At 39.8% G+C, this 23699-nt stretch overlaps 2 protein-coding genes across 3 annotated transcripts in view; one reads left to right on the forward strand and one right to left on the reverse strand.

Annotated features, from left to right (window-relative positions):
- PIK3C2A (phosphatidylinositol-4-phosphate 3-kinase catalytic subunit type 2 alpha) overlaps positions 1–18326 on the reverse strand; it is a 195768-nt gene extending 177442 nt beyond the window's left edge. The window contains exons 1-2 of the mRNA XM_058688378.1: positions 18177–18326; positions 14998–15085 (exon numbers count right to left, since the gene is read on the reverse strand). The gene's annotated coding sequence lies outside the window, so the exon portion shown is untranslated. The remainder of the gene's footprint in view (positions 1–14997; positions 15086–18176) is intronic.
- A 101-nt stretch (positions 18327–18427) lies between these two features.
- Positions 18428–23699, forward strand: part of NUCB2 (nucleobindin 2) — a 41760-nt gene continuing 36488 nt past the window's right edge. The window contains exon 1 of one of the 2 annotated variants that reach the window (XM_058688380.1): positions 18428–18558. The gene's annotated coding sequence lies outside the window, so the exon portion shown is untranslated. Of the gene's footprint in view, positions 18626–23699 lie in introns of both variants that reach the window. The other variant, XM_058688381.1, reaches the window with a different exon arrangement.

The raw sequence follows: 23699 nt of genomic DNA on the forward strand, positions 1-23699 counted from the left end.
TTAAGATTATGAAATAGAAAATTGTGTTCAAATAAATTGAATCATTAAAATGACAAATGTTTTAATAGTAATTATATTTTTCAGTATGCATGATTTGTAGTAACCTGAAGTTAATTTCCAAGTTTTTAAACTTAAAACGTGGAACTGATATTAAGTTAATTGATGGATAATCATCAAATACCTAGATAACTTCTAAGTAATGTAGAATATTGCATCACTGATTATTACTAAGCATGGTTTAAGTTGTACATGGTTTTCTTCTTTTTGTGTATTACAGTGGCTATAATAAACATGTTAATAAACATGTTCATTTTTGCTACTTTAAGAAGTTGAAAAGAGATGGAGAAGTCGTATTACTTTATTGATCAGTTTTGCTAGTGTGCTAGAAAACTCCTGTACAACAGGCAGATCTCACTTATCCATCCTTCCAGTTTTTTTTGTGCAATAGAATTTAGTTAACTTTGGTTAAAGGTTAGTCAACATAGGGGCTCCTGCGTGGCATAGCTGGTTGAGCATCTGACTCTTGATTTCAGCTCAGGTCATGATCTCACACTTCATGGGTTTGAGCCCCACATTGGGCTCTGTGCTACATAACAGTGCAGAGCCTTGCTTGGGATTCTCTCTCTCTCTCTCTCTCTCTCTCTCTCTGCCCCTCCTCTGCTCTCTCTCTCTCAAAAACAAATAAACATAAAAAAAAAGTTAGTCAATATAAATGATTGAGACTATTCTAGGAGCAATACTTACAGAGAAATATAATGTATGCCTTTTTATTTTTCAAGAAAAAATAATAGCTTTTGTTCTAAAGCAGAGATTCTCAAAGTTTTTAGTCTCCAGATTCCTTTGTACTTATACTTATCATATTTGAAATCAAACCAAGAAAATTTTAAAGACTTTTATTGATTTATTTACAGTTAGCAATGATGATTCCATGCAATAAATAACATCTAAGTATTATAAAATAGCTTCAACTTCATGGATCTGAAAGAGAACCAATGACCTAAATTATAAAGTGTCAGTTTATTCCAGAATATTAAAAAGCACAGTGAAAGACAAAACTTAAAAAGTTGATTTTATTTTCCTTATGTCCACTTGGGCTGCACAGCAAAAGAAACCATCAACAAAATGAAAAGGCAACCTATAGACTCTCAAAACTGTTAAAATGGCTATTATTATAAAAACAGAAGACAGCAAGTGTTGGTGAGGATGTGGAAAAGGGGGAACCCTGGTATACTGTTGGTGGTAATGTAATGGTACAGCCATTATGGACATTAGCATGGAAATTCCTGAAAAACTTAAAAATAGATCCATCCTATGATTCAGCAATCACACTTTTGAATATTTATCAAAAGGAATTGAAATCAGGATCTTGGGGAGAGATAACTACACTTTCAGGTTCACTAGGGCATTATTCACAATAGCCAATATATGGAAATAATAAAAATTTTCATCAATAGATGAAAAGATAAAGAAAATGTGATACATACAAACAATGGAATATTATTCAGCCTTAAAAAGGAAAAAAAATCCTGCCATTCACAACAACATGGATGGACCTGGAGGACATTACACCAAGTAAAATAAGCCATAAAAAGACAAATACTGATGATCTTACTTACATGTGGAATTTAAGATAGTCCAACTCACAGAAGTCGAGAGTAGAATGATGGTTACCAGGGGCTGAGGAGAGGGGAAGATGGGGAGGTGATGGTCAAAGGGTCAAATTCCAGTTAAGTAAGATAAATAAGTACTGAAGATCTATTATACAGCATGGTGCCTATAGCTAACAGTCCTGTATCATACATTTAAAATGTTCTATTTTAGAACATACATTTAAAATGTTCTATTCTAGAGTAGATCTTACTTTAAGTGTTGTTACCACACATGCGCGCACACACACACACACTCACACACACACAACACTAACAACAACAACAACAGTAAAGAGGGTGGGAGAAAACTTTGGGAAATGATGGATATGTGTGACCTTGATGGTGGTGATGGTTTCACAGGTATCTACTTATCTCCAAACTGTATTTGTTGAATTGAGCTGTATATGTTAAATATGTATAGCTTTTTATATGTCAGTCATAGCTCAATAAAGTAGCAAAAAAAAGTAAAAAAAATTGTGTTTACAGTTCTTTTGGGCTTTAGCCTAAGTATATATATCCCAAAATACTGTGGTCAAAAGTTACCTGAGTTACTAACCTTTTTATCTTTGAATTTTGGCCACACTCTGTGGTCTGACCTAGTTCATGGTTCCTTAGGGGCTAATTCCATACCCCAGGAAAATCCCAAACCAATCTATAGCCCAAAATGGAACCCACATCTAAGATCAAACCTGCTGCCCAGTCCAAACATTCAGGTCAGAAACCGGTTTATAATTCAGTCAGAATCGCAGCAGTACCATTGTCAATACAATGCGGTACCCAGATTTGTATTGACATAGATAAACAACCATGTTGTCCTTACCTAAGAGATCAGCTCAACTCAGAGCATAGTATGTGCCAGTACAGCTTGACACAGACACCAAACCACTCCTGACTAACCTAGATTAGAACCAAAGCCTGGTTTAGGATGGCCTAGAGCCCAGAATATGCTAGCTCATTCCCAGACTCATTCCTTTATTAACTTGTTCAATAAATGTTTATTGTAGGTTTACTAGCTTCTAAGCACTGTGGTAGTTATTAATGCTTATCTTGGCATGGGAGCATTCCTGAGAGGCCTGCATCACCCTGGACACCAAAACGCACAATCTAGCTCCTCTTCCTGGGTAGTCAACACTTCTCGACTGGTGTCATCAGATAAGTTCTCACAGAATTTTCTCATGACATCATATGGCGATTTTTTAATTACATAATAGCAAGTTCCATCATAGCCCCACCCGTAACCTTTTGACCCAGTAGATTTCTATATCTCCCTAGGACCATTCATTCAACAAATATTTATTAAATGTCTTTAGATTACTAAGCCCTGGAGACACAAAAATACTGCCTTTAAGTAACTCACTGTCTTGATTTTTACCGAAGGAGATGAACACATTAAAAGAAAAGCCTACTCTGGTTCTATAACAAAAGTATAACTTCTTTAATAAAGGTATCTTCAAAATTCTATGACAGCCTAATGGAGGAGTTCTTTCTTAATGCTAGGAGGGCATGGTTAGGGAAAATGATTTCTCCACTGTTCCTTGAAGAATGAGTAGGAGTTTAGTGAGAGAGAAAGATGTTCCAAGAAAAGAAGCAGTCTGAACCAGGGCATATAGACAGTAAGGAAAATAGGATGCTCCAAGGACAAATAATAGGAGATGTTATGGAATATCTTATCCTTGGAAGACATAAAGGTTTATACCACTTGAGGATAATAAGATTTGTTCTACTCCTGACCCAAGGATGTTTGACACCAAAGATATATCTGACAACAGACATATAATAAGAATCATGCCAATATTAATGAATTTTGGGGAAAAGTATCTTATAAATTGATTTCTGCTGATACAGCTTCTTTATTTTTTAATTTTATTTTTTATTTTTTAAAATTTACATCCAAATTAGTTAGCATACAGTGAAACAATGATTTCAGGAGTAGATTCCTTAATGCCCCTTACCCATTTAGCCCATCCCCCCTCCCACAACCCCTCCAGTAACCCTCAGTTTGTTCTCCATATTTATGAGTCTCTTCTGTTTTGTCCCCCTCCCTGTTTTTATATTATTTTTGTTTCCCTTCCCTATGTTCATCTGTTTTGTCTCTTAAAGCCCTCGTATGAGTGAAGTCATATGATTTTTGTCTTTCTCTGACTCACTAATTTCACTTAGCATAATACCCTCCAGTTCCATCCAGGTAGTTGCAAATGGCAAGATTTCGTTCTTTTTGATTGCCGCGTAATACTCCATTGTGTATATATATATATATATATACCACATTTTCTTTATCCATTCATCCATCGATGGACATTTGGGCTCTTTCCATACTTTGGTTATTGTCGATAGTGCTCCTATAAACATGGGGGTGCATGTGTCCCTTCGAAACAGCACACCTGTATCCTGTGGATAAATGCCTAGTAGTGCAATTGCTGGGTGGTATGGTAGTTCTATTTTTAGTGTTTTGAGGAACTTCCATACTGTTTCCCAGAATGGCTGCACCAGCACCAGCTTGCATTCCCATTAATTTCTTTTTAATGTTTTTAATTTTTTTTTTTTAATTTATTTTTGGGACAGAGAGAGACAGAGCATGAACGGGGGAGGGGCAGAGAGAGAGGGAGACACAGAATCAGAAACAGGCTCCAGGCTCCGAGCCATCAGCCCAGAGCCTGACGCGGGGCTCGAACTCACGGACCGCGAGATCGTGACCTGGCTGAAGTCGGACGCTTAACCGACTGCGCCACCCAGGCGCCCCTTTAATTTATTTTTGAGAGAGACAGAGCACAAGTGGGGGAGGGGCAGAGAGAGAGAGGGACACAGAATCTGAAGCAGGCCAGCACAGAGCCCAATGAGGGGCTTGAACCCATGAACCATGAGATCATGACCTGAGCTGAAGTTGGACACTCAACCAACTGAGCCACCCAGGCACCCTTTTCATTTCTTGATTAATGAATAAATTGCAAAGCTCTCAAATACATAATATGGGCAAAATGCTCTGAGGTCAGAGTGGCAGGATCAGAAAGAATATTCTTGGGAATAAACGGGCAGGATATAAATATTCTGCTGCTTCTATCCTTATCACAATGATTTTTATAAGGGCTGCATACCTTTTTATATCAGAGATTGCCTTTCCGTCCTATGACATACTTCCTCAACGTCGACTCAGCTTTTTGTTATATGGAATTCACCAAACCAGTGCCACAAACTTAAATGCCTATAAGTGCTAGATGGATAATATGAGTAAAGCTGGCTAAGTGGGGACTGGTAAACTAAAAGTATCTGCTTTGCCCAAAGAAGGAAGCTGTTATATTGCTACAGCTAGCCGCTGCCATGTAGGAAGGCAGACAAAGCATTGTCAGAACTCCAACATTTTCAAGAGAAGCCAAAAATTCTGATTTTTTATTATGGAAACTCCCAATTTGGCAACTAACTGGGAAAAAACCCAGCCCACTAGGAGGCCAACAAAACAAGTCTATGGGCCTGATTCTACTCCTGGGCACCAGTTTGTGAGACTTTGTCTAAACCTTTCGTAGTTTTCTGTGATATCATACTTGAAAGAATGAAGCACTGTTCCATTTCCTTCTGACATTACTGATTTCCCAAATATGTACTCACCCCTCCTCCTCTTGTGCAGTACTATTTTGTACCACCTTCTAGTGATTTCAGAGTTTGCCCAACCCTTGAGGCATCAAATTTTACCCCTCTCCTTGTGTTATCATGAACTATGCTAACAGTCTTCCCTCCACTCTTGTCTAGCCACACCCTTAATGACAAATGAATGGCCCTACCACCTTGGAAAGGCAACTCATTCCTCCATATCGTTGCAATCCTTTGCATATCTCTTTGTATCAACCCTTGTGTCATGATGATGACACATCATCCCAGGTGACCTCATCCCAGGACTGCAACTTGTGATGGGGAGTTGGAAGATAACCATTTGTATGGCATCACAAAAGGATGAGGTTGTTTGGGAAAGTTTCATGATGTCATATAAGAAAATGTCTGCATTAACATGGGGCACCTGGGTGGCTCAGTTGGTTGAGTGTCTGACTCTTGATTTCAGCTCAGGTCATGATCCCAGGGTCATGGGATTGAGCCCCATATTGGGCTCTGCACTGGGCATGGGCCTGCTTAAGATTCTCTTGCTCTCTAAAAAAAAAAAAAAAAGAAAGAAAGAAAGAAAAGAAAAAAGAAAATGTTTGCATTAACAAAGATTTTGGAAAGAATCATCAAAGTTACAGAAGGATGCTTAAAAATTGTGATTTAGATCCTTTAGAGTGAGTAAAAAGTATAAACTTAGTTTTCCAAGTATTTCAGGTTAACTTTTATCCTAATGTATTTTTATAGAAGATCTTGAAAGAGATTCTGCTCTCTGGATATACTGTCTGTTTCTTTTTTTTTTCAACTTTTTTTTTTTTTTTTTTAATTTATTTTTGGGACAGAGAGAGACAGAGCATGAACGGGGGAGGGGCAGAGAGAGAGGGAGACACAGAATCGGAAACAGGCTCCAGGCTCCGAGCCATCAGCCCAGAGCCTGACGCGGGGCTCGAACTCACGGACCGCGAGATCGTGACCTGGCTGAAGTCGGACGCTTAACCAACTGCGCCACCCAGGCGCCCCTATACTGTCTGTTTCTTAACGGGAGTGAGAGGTTATCATTTTCATGGAATGAAAATCCAGAGATTAGAAATAAGATTTATTTTACTGTAGTCACTGCACATTTTAAGGCTTTTTGCTGGAAGGAAAGAAAATTATCAATGTAGCACACAATATTTATTTGATAATGTTCCTTACTACACCATGACTAAATTTTATTCTCACTAAATTTTTATAATCCATGGAATATATACCTCAGGATTCTTCACACTAGTTTATTCTTTCTTTCTTTTTTTAAGATTGTTAAGTGGGAGTAGGATTATTGTTTTAAGGATATTATAAAATTTTGGGGGTATGAATAGACTAATTTTTAAAGTAAGAGACTCTTGAAATTATGGTCATTATAACATGGATCTAGATATTATGACTTCCTGTTATTAATATGTATCTCCTATATGTCAATCACTATAATATCAGTAGGCAGAGGATACAATTTCCATTCTATTTCTAAAGAAAAAAATACAAAAACAAAAATCAAATCCCTTTGCTAAAACACTAAGAAAAAAAAATCCCTAACAACATAATGACCTAACATAATTAGGTGATCTTCCTTTCATCCATTCAACCAATACGTATTGTTTAAAAACTTTTTTTAAATGTTTATTTAGTTTTTTCTTTTAAATTTTTTTTTTCAACGTTTTTTTTTTTTTAATTTATTTTTGGGACAGAGAGACAGAGCATGAACGGGGGAGGGGCAGAGAGAGAGGGAGACACAGAATCGGAAGCAGGCTCCAGGCTCCGAGCCATCAGCCCAGAGCCCGACGCGGGGCTCGAACTCACGGACCGCGAGATCGTGACCTGGCTGAAGTCGGACGCTTAACCGACTGCGCCACCCAGGCGCCCCAAAATGTTTATTTAGTTTTGAGAGAGAGAGAGAGAAAGACAGACAGAGCATGAGCAGGGGAGGGGCAGATAGAGAGGGAGACACAGAATCTGAAGCAGGCTCCAGGCTCTAAGCTGTCAGTACAGAGCCTGATGTGGGGCTTGAACTCAGGAACCACAAGATTATGACCTGAGGCAAAGTTGGACGCTTAACCAAATGAGCCCCCCAGGAGCCCCTCAACAAATATGTATTGATTGCCTACTGTATGCATCAGACACTGTGCTACGCTCTGGGTAAATAGTGATAGACCAAATAAGATCATATGGTCTAGTGAGAGAGGCAGATAAAAACAATTAAGGAAAGAAGTGTGTATATATGAATATCTATATATGTAAATGAATTTCACATATATATGCATACATACACACATACATATACTCTTAGGGAGAATAATAGAAAGGAAGAGAGGGAAATTACTTCAGATTGAGTGGTCAGAGAGGATTTTTCTGAGGCAGTGGCACTTGAATTCTAATAAGAAAGATCCAGCCATGTAAAATGTAGGGGAAACAGTGGTTACTGAAGTGTGTACAGCTTGGGCAAAAGCCTTAGCTTTTTTCTAAGAACAAAGAAACCAACACAGCTAGGGTATAGTGACTGAGAAGGGTTGTGAGAAATGAGGCTGAACGGAAAGACAGGAGACATCATGAAGAGCCTTGATAGAAGAGTAAGGAGTTTGGATAAGGAGCCATTGTTTTCTTTGTATTATGTTTTTATCTTAAAAAAATTTTTTTTAATGTTTATTTTTGTGAGAGACACAGAGCGTGAGTGGGGGAGGGGCAGAGAAAGAGAGAGAGAGAGAGAGAGAGAGAGAGGGAGAGAGAGAGGAGACACAGAATTAGAAACAGGCTCCAGGCTCTGAGCTGTCAGCACAGAGCCCGAAGTGAGGTCTGAAGCCACAGACTGCAAGATCATGACCTGAGCCAAAGTCTGAGGCTCAGGAGGGTCTATCGACTGAGTCTCCCAGGCACCCTGAAGCCACTGTTTTCATATAGAGCAGGGCTATGTTTTGAAGATCACCTCCAACTGCTGTGTGGAGAATGGATTGTAGGGGATCAAAGTGGGGCAGGATACCAGTTTGAGGCCATTTGCAGTATTCCAGTGAGAAATGATGATGACTTGGGCGGGGCTGGTAGCAGGAGAGAGAGATATCATGTACCTTGGAGGTAGAATCAACAGAATGTGTTGATGGATTAGTTAGGTAGTATGAAGGAAAACTAAGAATCAAGGATGACTCACAGGGCTGTGGCTTGAGCAACTGGGTGCGTACCATTTACTGAAATGAGAAAGACAGAAGGCTGAATAGGTTCTCTGGGAAGCAGATGTTAAGACAGAGGTGTAAAAGGTCTATCAGGGAATAACACTACTAAAAGGAAAAGCAGCAGAAGCAGAATTGTGAAGAGGGAGGTCACAGAAAGTGTTGCAAAGCTGATCATCTCTGCCAGCCTAATGGGGAGCTCCAGGGCAAAGACTACGAGCTAGTGGAGTTCTGCATTGGAGTAGGCCCTTGTACTACCACCTTGCTCGTTCACTGGCTGGGAGCCTCCCCAAGAAGAGTATGCTCTCAGTTATATTCTAAGAAGAGTATAACTTTGGCTCTAAAGCTGAGGTGGACCCTGAAGCAAGTAAGAACTAGAGGCTGTCAGCTAACCATACTCCTCAGAGCTGGGCAGCCAGTCCTTTCTTGAAGGGTATGTTAGCAGTATATCTCCATGCCTCCCACAAGGAACAACAGGTAGGAAAAGATCAAGAACTTAGTTTTAGGGGCGCCTGGGTGGCGCAGTAGGTTAAGCGTCCGACTTCAGCCAGGTCACGATCTCGCGGTCTGTGAGTTCGAGCCCCGCGTCAGGCTCTGGGCTGATGGCTCGGAGCCTGGAGCCTGTTTCCGATTCTGTGTCTCCCTCTCTCTCTGCCCCTCCCCCGTTCATGCTCTGTCTCTCTCTGTCCCAAAAGTAAATTAAAAAAAAAAAAAAAAAGTTGAAAAAAAAAAAAAAAAAAGAACTTAGTTTTAGACAAGAGGGTGAATTAAGATAGTTATAGACAAGAGGGTGAATTAAGATAGTTAATTATATCATTGAGTCATCAAAAATTTATAGGCCTTCTCTAATAGGCCATTCAAATAGAAATACCATGCACAGAGTTGGAGGCAGTCTAGAGTTTGAAAGAGATGTTTGGGTGGGAGATAACTGAGAATTAGCATAAGTATATTTAATGTAATGGACTGGCTGGGATCACTCAGTAAGATTCAAAATTGTTTTTAACCCTGAGAGGTATCATTTTTTTAGGGACTGCTTGGAGGTAATTTGTGTTGTCAAATTGACCAGAGGGACAAGGGGGTAGGGTCTAGGAATGTAAAACATCCTGAAATACATGGCAAATCCTGCTCAATGGAGAAGTGCCCAACACAAAACACCAATAGTGCCCTTGTGTAAGAACTGGACCTAGACAGAGAAGTGGTTCCAGAACCAACCCCTGAGACATTCCAACTTTTAGAAGCTGGGTAATGGAGAAGAATGTTGCAAAGGAGACTGAAAGGAGTGTTTACAAAGGTAGAAAGAAAACTAGGAGACAATGGTATCAGATGCCAAGAATGTAAAGTATTTAAAAGAGGGAGAAGTTAGCAGCAAAGAATTCTGCTAACAGTTGAACAAGACGAAGACAGGAAACTGTCCATTCAAAGGTGAGCAATCTAAGGGGAGTGGAGGAGATGAAAGCCAGATTGGCATAAACTGAGATTAAAAGGGAGGGGAGCAAGTAGAGAAAGGAAATTTTAAAGGAATTTGAGTAAACAATAACCAGAGAAAGAATTTAGAGGGTGATTTGGAGTCAAGGTAAGGATTTTATTTTAAATATTTTATTTTATTTTATTTTACTTTAATTCTATTCTTTTTATTTTTTTATTCTATTCTATTTTTAAGTAGGCTCCATGCCCAGCATGGAGCCCAATAGTCTGGCTCAAACTCACAATCCTGAAATCAAGACCTGAGCTGAGATCAAGAGTTGGATGCTTAACCAACTGAGCCATCCGAGTGCCCCTCAAATATTTTATTATGAAAGTTCTAAACACACAGAAAAATGGAACAAATTTCACAGCAAATATCACTAAATTCTATAATAAAAATGTTACTCTATTTCCTTTATCAAATCTTTTTATCCATCCATAAGAAAGGGATTTTTAAAGATGGAAAACACTCTTAGAGCATGTTTGTATGCCTAGAGTGTGATTCAATAGGTAGAGGAGATAAATGATACAGGAAAGAAAGAGGATAGTCAAGTGAAAAAAGTGAAGTCCTTGAGAACTGAGTGAGGGGAATGGATTCAGAATATAAGTCAAGGGACTGCCTTTTATTGTTACAGAATGAAAGAAAGGAAATGACTACAGAATCATGTAGGTTTGTGGATTTGATAGTAGGAAAACGTGGCAGACACTACATTGTTGCTTAATCAACAGCTCAGGCCCTCTTCTCTTGCGAATAGAGCCCAAAATTTGGCACCAGTGGCCCAGACCTAGGGAGTTAATAGTGACTGGTATCAGCCAGTCATGACAGTCGCATTCCCCTTGGCCAGATACTAACTTTCCCATCATATCTTGCAGCTAAGAAAATGACCATATAACCTATTTCTAGTCCATGGAACTTAAGAGTTGTTTGCTGAGGGGGCTTCAGTGGAAGCTTTTCCTTTGCTAAGAAAAGGGGAAGGAACTTCTGACATAAAAGGACCTTTGTTGCTTTCCTCAAACTCCTATGTTTTTCCTATTTTTGAATGTGGTCAAGTTCATGATGCAGGAAGTATAATAGCCATCTTTCAACCTTCAATAAACTTGAAAATGAAAAGCTAGAGCTGAGAAAAGGAAAGAGACTATCATGACACTGTTTAGCAGCCGAAGCAATGCTGACCGCTATTTACCTCCAGACTTATGTTTTTTTGAGTTTATTTATTTACTTTGAAAGAGAGTGCAAGTGAATGCATGCGAGTGGGGGAGGGGCAGAGAGAGAGAGAGAGAGAGAGAGAGAGAGAGAGAGAGAGAGAATCCCAAGCAAGCTCTGTGCTCAAAGCAGGGTTCAGTTCCACAAACTGAGATGATGACCTGACTCAAAATCAAGGGTTGGATGCTTAACCGGACTGAGTCACCCAGGGGCCCCCGCTCCAGACTTATTTTTATCACAGAAAAATAAACTCCAATTCATTGAAGCCTCTGTAGTCAGGTTTTATGTCATTTTAGCTGAATACAGATATAGAATACGAGGGAAGTATGGTGGCTATTCCTTTTTTACTGCTGAACACCTCTTCCTAGCTTGATTCTGGTTATAGACTCTATTTCCAGGCCACAGGAATAGATACCTGATCTAAACAGAACTTAGATTCTTTCTGCTGAAAAATTTAAACTTAATTAGGAATACCCAAAGACATAAGGAGATAATCTATTATCCCTTCTAGAAAGAAGGCCCAAGATCTCTTGCCCCGGGAATTGTTTTCCTGCTTAGTCTGTCTTTGAGTTACTCAATTATCCTCTCAATAAATCTCCCTTTTCTTTAAGTTAGCTAGAATTGGTATCTGTTGTTTTAAACCAATGGTTCTCAACTAGGGAGATTTTGCCTTTTAAGGGATATCTGGCAATTTCTGGAGATATTTTTGGTTGCCACAACCGAGGGTGGTATTTTTGGCATCTAGAATGAAGATACCAGGGATGTGGGTAACATCTATAATACACAGTACAATCCCCCCAACAAAACATATTTGACGCAAGGTATCAGTAATGCTGTTGTTGAAAAATCCTGTTTTAAAACAAGATTTCCTTAACTTGTACAAGGAGCTTCTCAACAACGCTGACTTAAGATCAAGTGAAAATGAGTGGGAATGTCAAATGGGAGGTCTAAGAAGCAAGAAACATGGAATGGCCTTCGTAAGTATGCAAGAGAGAATATGCTAAACACTGGAAGATTGCTGGGCAGTGGTTAGAGTCTGTCTGAGGTTGGTGACCATGAATTTAGAGACATGGGTCTAATGATATTTCTCTAGCAATACAGAACTACATTGCTAGAGATAAAGAAAAGGAATATTTTGAGTTTATCCACAGCTGGGTTTTTCTTCAGGTCAGAGAAATACAGGGAAAGAAATACAAGGGAGTTGATGTTTATATGGGACTTATATTACTGATGAACCAGAGAAATTAAGCTAGATAATGAAGGAAGAAATAATGAGAGAACTGATAATAAACACTGATGAGAAAGAAAAATTACGAAAATAATCCCATTTACAATTGCATCAAAAGGAATAAAATACCTAGAAAATAAGTTTAACCAAGGAGATGAAATACCTATACACTGAAAACTGTAAGACATTGATGAAAGAAATTGAAGAAGACACAAATAAATGAAAAGATATTCCATGTTCATGGACTAGAAGAATTAATATTGTCAAAATTTCCATACTTACCCAAAGCAATCTATAGATTCAATATAATCCCTATCAAAATTCAAGTGATATTTTTTACAGAAATAGAACAAACAATCCTAAAATTAATATGTAACCATAGAAGACCCCAAGTAGCCAAAGCAATCGAGAAAGAATAACAAAGCCAGAGGCTTCACACTTTCTGATTTCAAACTATATTAGAAAGCTATAGTAATCAAAACAGTATGGCATTGGCATGAAAACAGACATAATAGCTCAGTGGAACAGAATACCCAGAAATAAACTCATGCATATATGGCCAATTAATTATTGACAAAGGAGCGAAGAATGAACAATGGGAAAGGATAGATTCTTTAGTAAATGGTGTTGGGAAAACTAGATAGCAACAAGTCAAAGAATGAAACTGGACCACTATCTTACACCATAAACAAAAATCAATTCAAAATAGATTAAATACATAATATAAACCTGATACCATAAAACTCCTACAAGAACTTCAACATAGGTGTAAGCTCCTTAACACCGGTCTTGTTGATGACTTTTTAGAACTGACACCAAAAGCAAAGGTAAGAAACACAAAAATTAACCAATGGGACTACATCACATACAAAAGTCTCTGCACAGCAAAGGAAACCATCAGCAAAATGAAAAGGCAATCTATGGAATGGGAGAAAACATTTGCAAATCATATGTCTGGTAAGGTGTTAATAACTAAATATATAAAGAACTCATACAACTCAATAGCCAAAAAAAAAAAGGAGTGCCTGGCTGGCTCAGGCAATAGAGAATGCAACTCTTGATCTCGGGGTCTAGGTTCAATCCCCATGTTGGGTGTAGAGATTACTTAAAAAAATATAATTTAAAAATTAGCAACAGACCTGAATAGACATTCAAATGGCCAACAGACACATGAAATGATGCTCAATATCATTAAGCATCAGAGAAATGCAAGTCAAAACCACAATGGAATATCACCTCACTGACATACCTGTTAGAATAGCTATTATCAAAAAGACAAGAAATAACAAGTATTGGAAAGGATGTGGAAAAAAGGAAACCCTTGTGCACTGTTGGTAGGCGTGTGAATTGGTGCAGCCACCATGGGAAGTAATATGGAGGTTTCTTAAAAAATTAAAAATAGAACTACCATATGATCCAGCAATTCCACTATTGGGTATTTATCCCAATGAAATGAAAACACTAACTTGTAAAGATACCTGCATCTCCAAGTTCATTGCAGCATTATTTACGGTAGCCAAGCCATGGAAACAACCTAGGTGTCCACTAATGGATGAATGGATAAAGAGATTATGGTATTGATATACAATGGAATAATTTGGCCATAAAAATAAGAAAACCCTGCCATTTGCAACAGTGTGGATGGACCTTGAGGACATTATGCTAAATGAAATAAGTCAGATAGAGAAAGACAAATATCATATGATTTCACTTATATGTGGAAAGTAAAAACAAAACTGAACTCAAAGACAGAACAGATTGTGGTTGCCAGATCTAGGGGGTGGGGAGTGGGTGAAATAGGTGAAGGTGGTCAAAAGGTACAAACTTGCAGTTATAAAATAAGTAAATCCTGAGGATGTAAAGTATAGCATGGTGACTATAGTTTAAAAATACTGTATTGCATTTTTAAAAGTTGCTAAAAGAGTAAATCTTAAGTCTCATCACAAGAAAATAATTTGTAACTATGTATGGTAACGGATGTTAACTAGACTTATTGTGGTGATCATTTCACAATATATACATATTGAATATATAATTCTGAAACATTATGTTGTCTACCTGAAACTAATATAATGTTATTTGTCAATTACATCTCAATGAAGAAAAAAAAAAAAAGAAAAAACCCCCGATGAAGTCACGTTGATCCAGATCAAGTGGTATCCCCTAGACCTTGTTAGAAATGCAGAATCTCAGGCCTCATTATAGATCTACTGAATCAGAAGCTGCATTTTAGCAAGATCCCCAGGTGATGTGTACGCACATTAGAAGCAATGGATTAGAGGATTTTATGAAGGTGAAAATTTTTGCACTGAGGATACTGAAAAGGTGATTCTGGCAGAATTTTCTAAATCAGGGGTTAGCAATTTTTTTTTTTTCTATAAAGAGTTAGGTAGTAAATATTTTTAGTGTTGAGGGCCAAAAGGTCTCTGTTACAACCACTCAACCCTGCAATTGTAGTACAACAACAACCAGAGACAGTACATAAACAAATGAGTGTGAGTATGGCTGTGTTCCAAGAAAACTATTCACAAAAACAGGCAGTTGTTTGACTTGGTCCAAGGGCCATAGTTTTGGTCATAGTGCTGACCTCTGTACTAGATCTTACTAAAAATGAGTAAGTCTTGGCTCCCAGGTAGAGCGTACTATTGAGTTTTCTTGTGTCTGATTACTTACTTTCTCTTCAGTAAATACTCATGCCTGCCTCCCTCTACCTTCTTCTGAACACAATGAAGAGCTTGGCCAGCTGATGTTCTGTGGGATCCTAGAAGAATTGAGAAGTGTAAGAATTGAGGTATTAGGAAGCCAGATCTCCTTGACACCATTTTTTTTCCTGCTGGAAATATCAACAGATGTGCAATGGGGGCAGGCTTCACATCAGCTGGTTCTCAGGAATTGTTCCCTTCCATTTTCTCCTCGCCTCCAGTAAATTCATTTTGAGCTTCTCATCTGAGCTGAGGGAAATCAAGAAAGATACTTTATCCTTGTGTAGACCAGGTTGAACAATAGCCCCTTGATGGCAGTGGCAGTGATAATCAGATAGGGATTCAAAGTTAACAGGCTGGGGGTGGGGGAAGGGAAGAGAATAATATCTATTGAGCATCTCCTTTCTTTCTTTTTTTTTTAAATTTTTTTTTAAGGTTTATTTATTTTTGAGACAGAGAGAGACAGAGCATGACGGGGGAGGGGCAGAGAGAGAGGGAGACACAGAATCTGAAGCAGGCTCCAGGCTCTGAGCCATCAGCCCAGAGCCCGACGCGGGGCTCGAACTCACGGACCGTGAGATCGTGACCTGAGCTGCAGTCGGACACCTACCGACTGAGCCACCCAGGCGCCCCAAGCATCTCCTTTCTAACACTTTATATACATCATTCGAATCATTACAGTAAGTCCAGTACTAACATCCCAGGATACAGATGTAGAAACTGAAACCAATATTTTATCAAACATTAAAATAGCAGTTACTGTATGCCAGGCACTGGTCTGCTTCACAAATATAAACTCATTTAATCTTTAGAACTCTAAGAGGGGAAACTATTATTGTCTCCATGTTATTTTTATTTTATTTTATTTTAATTTTTGAGAGAGCGAGCAAGCTTGAGTTGGGGAGAGGGGCAGAGGCAGAGAATCTTTTTTGTTAATGTTTATTTTGGAGAGAGAGAGTGCAAGCATGAGCGGGGAAGGGGCAGAGAGAGAGGGGGACAAAGGATCTGGAGCAGGCTCTGTACTGACAGCTGACAGCCTGATGCGGGGCTTGAACTCATGAACCCTGAGATCATGACCTGAGCCCAGGTCAGATGCCTAACCGACTGATTCACCCAGGTGCCCCTTATTGTCTCCATATTAGATATGGGGAAACTATGCTATGGAGAGAGGTTAAGTAATTTGCCAGAGGAAATTAAGTTAATAAAGATAGAGCGGGGTTTTTAATCCAGGCAGGACTGGGACCCAGTTCTGATTCCAAAACCTTGTTTTTTCCCCCTTGTACTGTAATAATAGTATGTTCTCCAGTCTTCCTCCCCAATAGGAGATTTTCCATCGGTGCTAAACCCCCTACGTTTGGGGTTACCTATTAAGTAAAGTAACATTTATTAGTCCCATAATATAGGATGTTTTCAGGGCTCATTATAACGTTTCTATTTTTCTCTACCACAAAACAATATTTATTAGTATAAGAGATGCAGCTGCCTGCTTTATATGCACATGACATCCTAAAATATTTTCCTCAGCAATTTCTCCTAATCCTGGATCTTGCTGTTTAATCTTTGTTTATCCTGTCTTCCTTGTCTTCTCTCTTTGTTCATGCCAGAATATTGCTGAGAACAATGCTGGCATCTCAGTCACCAAGCTAGTGTACGTTATCCTTTTTACTTCCATTTTATTGCTGGGCTGATCCAATTTTCTTATTTTCCATTATTCATCTCCGTGGATTACTATAAATAATCTAGATAGATTATTACCAGATCTTTCAGGGTCTCCCCTTAAAGGGTCTATCTCGAATCTTAGTGTCTGGATTAGGCACTATGCGTTTGGCCCTGTGGTAGATAATGGGGAATAAAAATGTGGAAGACAGTTCCTGCCTTTAATGTGTTTACAGTTTAGCGTTTTCCATAGTGTTGAGATGTGGTATTGTCTCCTGATCTGACACTAATATTGATTACTAATGATACATAACCAATACGTAATAATATTTCCCATGTTCTTCAAATTGAAATGCAGTGCTCCTACACCATAACCTCTTGAATATCCTTTCTTACTCTAGTGCTTTTGCTTTTCAATCTACCCATCGGAACAGAACATGATTATTTTCCTTACATTTACCTGTTATTAAACCTTCATTAGAGGCAGAGTCACAACATTCTAAGACTTTGATGACGGTAAGGGAGAAAGTTTAAGATTTTGATTTAAAAAAACCAGACAAGAGTTTCTAACTGAACCTTAAAAAGGTTTGAGGCACTGTTCTAAGTATGTTGATGGGAAGTGTGTCAGAGCAAAGTTTGCTGGTCTTAGACACCAAAGACTTGAATTACAGTCACTAAGCCACTAAGGTGAGAATGGCTAACATTTATTGACCATTTACTATGTGCCTGTCACTTTTCTACTAACGCTGTAAGGAGGGTTCTATTATTATCCTCATTTTACAGACAAGGAAACTGAAGCACAAAGCACTTAAGTAACTTAGAATACCTATGATAAACTGAATCCGGTTTTGCAACATAGGCAGTCTGGCTCCAAATTGGTGCAGTTAGTTATTACCCTCCATTACTTCCTGATAAAAAGAAGTAACCATTATTAACATATATGCAGCAGGTTCTGTACCGGTTTTCTGGAATGTTATACTTATCTAATGCTCACTAATAACTCTGAGGTAGATACTATTTTTTGCAAGCTAGAAAACTTAAGGCTCAGAGCGATACTATTATTTGGCAGACTCAAGCGCAGCCTCGAGGCTCCAAAAGTTTCTGTAACCCTCGAAACACGAACTACGTATATCTTGGAGCCTCAGTCAGTTTTCCCATCTTTAAAGTGAGGGGGGTGGTGGAGTAGCGTCTCAGTTCTACGAGGGGAGGGTATAGAGAAAAGAGAAGTGTGCCCAGAGGGGTGTGAATGGGGTAGTAAAAAGCAGTCAAGCTCAGTGGCCGAGGGCCTTCCATAACCCGGGTGGGTGAGGTTGCAAAGGGGACACAGATTCCCGCCAGGGAGGAGGCCGGGGGTGTTAGCCCCGAGCGAGGCCTGTAGGCGAAAAAGGGCCTGACAGCCTGTCTCTGACGGGTCTGGGCGCTGCCTACGCAGGCCGGCAGCCAAAGGGGAGGCGATCCCTGGGGCTTTGTCCCGATCCCGGGGCAGCACCTCACCCGCCCAAATCCTGCTTCGCAGGCCTCTCCATGAAAGCCAGAGAAGGAAGGGGCGCGGCTTCCCGGTCCGCGTCGTAGAGCGCCACGTCCCTCTTGGCTTAGGCTCCCCCAGGCTCCTTCGCGTTCTTGCTCCACACCGCCCTCCTCTCAGCCGGCGGGCGCGGCCTCGTCTCCGCCCCCGCCAATCGGCAACTTCCGCGATCCCACTCGGACCAATCAGCGGCTGCCGGAGGGGCGGGGGCTGTCGCCAAGGCAGCGAGGAGGCGGGAGAGCGCGGTCAGTGAGGTATAGAGCAAAAAATCGCGGGCGGGGGGCTGGAGAGACAGGTTTGTGCACTGCGTCCATTCAGCAGGCGGAGCCTTGCACGCCGAGATCCGGCGAGGTAAGGCCGGTGGCCCGAGGTGGGTGCGGATCCGCAAGGCTGGAGGCTGGAGCGGGTCCTGAGATAGGTAGGGCTCAGGTTTTCGCCTGCCTTACGCTGCAGTGAGAATGGAGAGGGGGAGCAGCATAGTGGGTAGGCAAGGGTGGAGGGGCGCTTCCAGTTGCATCCTGAGGCGTAGGGTCCCTTTCTCCACTCCACTAGCTGCAGGGCACCCAAGCTTTCTTTGGGGTAGATGAGGGTGACAGGCTCTTGGCGGGAAGCAGGCGTGGGTGAGTGCAGGACAGATTCAGAACGGGTCCACCCCACCTTGGCAGGTTGATGGGCGAGGGAGGTGTCCACTGGTAAGGGGGGTGTACCCATCAGCTCCCTGCTTATGCTCATCATTCCCCGCGCGGTTGAGCAAAACTAGGCCGGCGAATCCTGCTGTTCTGCCGGCCTGTTAAGCCGGCAACCCTTGACACTTAGGAGAGAAAGTTCAAGTCAGTTGTGGTATTGTTTTCCCTTATGTGACAAACCTCTGGTGTGAGATGAGATCTTTCGGTTTCTGAAATGGTACTTCCTTGTTGTGTTTCCTAAATGGTAACTTAGCAAGCAAATGGAGTTATTGTGGTTTGTGGTGGCAAATGGCCTTGGTTGGCAATTATTTTACAATATCCAGGTATTTTACAATATGGAGACAGAGAGAGAGAGAGGGGGAGTGAGAAAGTATGAACATGAACCTTTGAACTATTATTCTGAGTTCTGGGAGACAGAACCTCTTGAGATTTTCAGAGTGTTCACTAAACTCCTAAATTGGATAATGTACATTTACACCAGTGAATAAGTAAGTGCTCCCATGTAAGCCTTTTATTAAGGCTATTAAATCCATGGATGAATATGAACGAATATCAAATCACTTACTATTATCTTGGTTTAAAAAAGGGGAGGGTGAAAGGGGGAGGTTAAATGCAAGTATTTCTGATAGCCAATTTTGTCTGAAGGAGGTTCTGGACTTTCTCTGAAGAATTGAAAAAATTGCCTAGACAATTGCTTTATGGAATTTGTTAAAAGTAGTATGGCTAATGGATTTGGATCTGATATGCACATATTTCTGACAGTTCTGTTTGAAGGAGATTCTGGACTTCCCCTTGATGAGATAGTTGCTTTAAGGAATTTGTTAAAAGTAGTCTGACTAGTGGTATAGTAGATTTGGATCCTATAACTAAAGGCTTCTTTTATGATCTATTTAAAATTTTTGTTTCTTAATTCACCAGGCCTTCCCTGGTGAATTCTGTTGAATAATTAGAGTCAGGCAATATCCAGATTCTCGAATCTTGTCCCTTATGGAAATTACCTCAGGATTCATCCTGATTAAAGCTGAATGTGAGTTCTTGTTTTATAAAACTTGATCAGCAAGTTCAACAAATGCTGAGCAAACAAATGCCTCAACAAATATTCCTCAGTTAATAGGGCCCAAAATTTAAAAAAATGGAAATTTGGAATTAGAAATCTCAAATAATATTACTGTCGTCATTGGGGTGAACGTGGGAACTTCTGTTTCTCATCTTGTTCTTTAAACTCCCCATGATCTGGGGCATCTGGGTGGCTCAGTCAGTTAAGCATCTGACTTCGGATCAGGTCATGATCTCATGATTTGTGAGTTCAAGGCCCACATCAGGCTCACTGCTATCAGTGCAAAGCCTGCTTCAGATCCACCCCCTGCTTCCCCTGCTTGAGTTCTCTCAAAAAAATAAACATTAAAAAAAACCAAAAAACTCTCCATGATCAGTCTCACTTTCTAGTGATAAATTCATATCTGTCTCCTGTGGTTACTCATGCTGTTCTCTTCCAGCTGTCTTAATTAATTTACCCATCTTGCAAGGACCAAGTCCTGGGTGTGTTTACCTTATTCTGCTCTCTGGAGGTACTTACTGTTCGTATCACACATTTTGTTTACTTCATTCAGCATGCTTTTTGTCAAGTTGGTTTGTGCTCTGTAAATACCAGTTAAAATGAAATGCACAGTGAAAGCAATGAGGGTACCTTTTAAAACACTAGCTATTGATTATCGTCACTAATATACACTATCAGCATGATCAATACCAGTGTCTTTGTGTTTTAGGATATGTTGTGTATCTCTATAGACATATCAAACTAATTTTGTTAGAATAATATTTAAGTTGCTTTCAGCTTTCTAAGGGCCCTTTTGATGACTGAGGGAAATACCTTTTAAGTATTGGGTAGCTGGAGGAATCAAGTGTAGGATTTTAAAATGTGTTGAAAATAATCCTTGAAATAGTCTTCGAAGTATTGTGGGTAATTGAGTTGACTATATTTGGTATGATAGATGATTAACTTTTTCTAAATAACTGAAAATCTAGAAGGGGGAAATTTGTTATTTTTATGTTTGATACTTGCAATTAGTTTATAGACTTTAAAAAACAGGCTCCTAACAATTTCAAGTAATTTAAGGAAAAACCACATTCACTTATTGATTTTCAATCCAAAGTTAAAAAAAAAAAACAACAACAACAACAACCATGAAATGGTGAAAGTTATGCTTGATTAGAATTTGATGGCCAGATTCCAATCCTGGCTCTGTGAAATCATTTTGGCCAGGTCAGTTAGCTTCCTTATGCTTTATAACTTTTTATAAAAGTTTGGTCTGAACCAAACCACCTCTGAGATCATTTCTGGTCCCAGAATTGTCTGATTTAAAAATTTTTAAAGCAACCTAACGGAAATTGAGATAGCCGTTGCATGCTTTTGTTTTTAGCAGAGTTTTTTAAAAATTAAAAAAAAATTAATTTGGCAGAGCTTTTTGGCATGTTGTATTTAAGTTATCTGAAGTGCAGTATACATGAATAATGGAGACATTGTAATTTTAATAAATTTTTTTATTGAGAGATACAGGTGAGAAACAGTATCTACTTTCATTAAGTAGGCTTATTATCAAGGATACTGTAACCAATTAAGGTTGAAAAAAGAGGCAGTATAATGGTTTCCTTGGTTGGTGTCCTTTTCCACAGATATGAGCATCAGAACATTAATATCTATACTAATGTCTTGATACATGGAAAGGCGTGGAAAGGTTGGAGTCCAGCTCAGCTGGTCATACATCTGATACTTTACTTTGAATCTCACTATCCTGTTGACTCTCATTTGAAAAATTTTTTTAAAGTATTTATTTATTTATTTTGAGAGAAAGAGAGAGAGAGAGAGAGTGCACATACACACAAGGTGGGAGGGGCAGAGAGGAAGAGAGAGAATCCCAAGCAGGCTCTGCAGTGTCAGCGCAGAGCCAGACATGGGGCTCAAACTCACAAACCCTGAGGTCATGTCCTGAGCCAAAACTAAGAGCCTATCCTTTAACCGCCTGAGCCACTCAGGTGCCCTGCCCCAATTTTTTAAAGGTTTATTCATTTACTTTTGAGAGAGAGAGTGGGAGTCAGTGAGGGGCAGAGAGAGAGATGGAGAGAGATAATCCCTCGAGGGGCAGATAAAGGGAGAAAGAGAGGGAGAGAGAGACAAGGAGAGAGAGAGAATCCCATGCAGACTCCACACTGTTAGCATGGAGCCCGAAGCAGGGCTTGAGCTCACCTGAAGTGGGGCTCGAGCTCACCCAAAGCGGGGCTCAAAGTCACAGACCATGAAATCATGACCTGAGCTAAAGTCAGATGCTTAACGGACTGAGCCAATAAGTAATCTCTATGCCCAACATGGGGCTCGAACTCATGACTCCAAGATCAAGAGTCACATACTCCACTGACTTAGCCAGTCAGGTATCCTAATATCTATACTAATGTCTTTTTTTTTTTTTTTTTTTTTTTTTTTTTTAGCTGTTTATTCTTTTTTGTGAGACAGAGACAGAGTGCAAGTGGGAGAGGGGCAGAGAGAGAGGGAGACACAAATCCGAAGCAGGCTCCAGGCTCTGAGCTGTCAGCACAGAACCCAATGCAGGGCTCAAACTCACGAAGGGCAAGATCATGATCTGAGCTGAAGTCAGATGCTTAACAAGCTGAGCCACCCATTAGCCCCTATACTAATGTCTTTTATTTATTTTATTTTTTTATTTTTGAGAAAGAGACAGAGTGTGAGTGGGGCAGGAGCAGAGCAAGAGGGAGACACAGAATCTGAAGCAGGCTCCAGGCTCTGAGCTGTCAGCACAGAGCCTGATGCGGGACTTGAACTCACAAACCGTGAGATCGTGACCTGAGCTAAAGTCGGACGCTTACCGACTGGGCCACCCAGGCGCCCACTAATGTCTTGATACATGAAAGGGTTGGAGTTCAGCTCTGTTGGTCATACATCCCATACTTTATTTTGAATCTTGCTTTCCTGCTAACTCATTTTTAAAGGGAAAAAATAGAGTTGAGTACCAGGGTACTGGTCTCCCTCATCACTGCTGCCATTGAGAAATTCTCAGAAGCCATTTATTTTTCTCTACCCCACTCCTCTTCACTGTTAGAATTATGATATTGACAGCAAGAGGACGTAACAATGGTTTCCTGGCTAAGGACAGTGCCTTGGAAAAAGAAACCTGGAACTCTTCTTTTAATCCCAGGGAGGAAGAGATTGTATTCCTCTTTTGTTGGATGTACTGTTTTCATTGGCCTACAGCTGCATCAGGACTTTGGTTATGGTAATGCTTAGAGGAGAGTTCTAAAGCGGCCTTTCCAGAAATGACACTTAAAGGTTGTATGTCAAACTGGTTTATTGCTTTTTAAGTTTTATAACTTTGGGTGTTTACAGAACAGATTTTCATTATATATAGAGCTGTTTCATTTTCAAAGACACGAAGGGCATTAATATTTATCGAGCATTTACTATTGCCATGTATTGTGCTAATTACCTTGTATTCATTCTTATCTTCATCCAATGAAAAACTTATGAAGAAGTATTAGTTCAGTTTATAGGTAGGAAAATTAAGAATCAGAGAGGCAAATAGCTTGCCAGTAAATGGGGAATGGTAAGGATTCAATCTGTTGTTTGTTTATTTTTGACCATGCTGTGTTAATAGAAGTCGTATGCCTTTCCAACATGTAACATGCATATGACCACTCTCATGCTTAGATGATTTTATCTTGATATACCATAAAAAGAAAGAAATACATGTATTCTTAAGATTTGAAGATATTTTATTTGCTTATTTTCTTTATAGA

The sequence above is a fragment of the Neofelis nebulosa genome, chromosome 10 (assembly GCF_028018385.1).
Source record: "Neofelis nebulosa isolate mNeoNeb1 chromosome 10, mNeoNeb1.pri, whole genome shotgun sequence".
Taxonomy (NCBI): domain Eukaryota; kingdom Metazoa; phylum Chordata; class Mammalia; order Carnivora; family Felidae; genus Neofelis; species Neofelis nebulosa.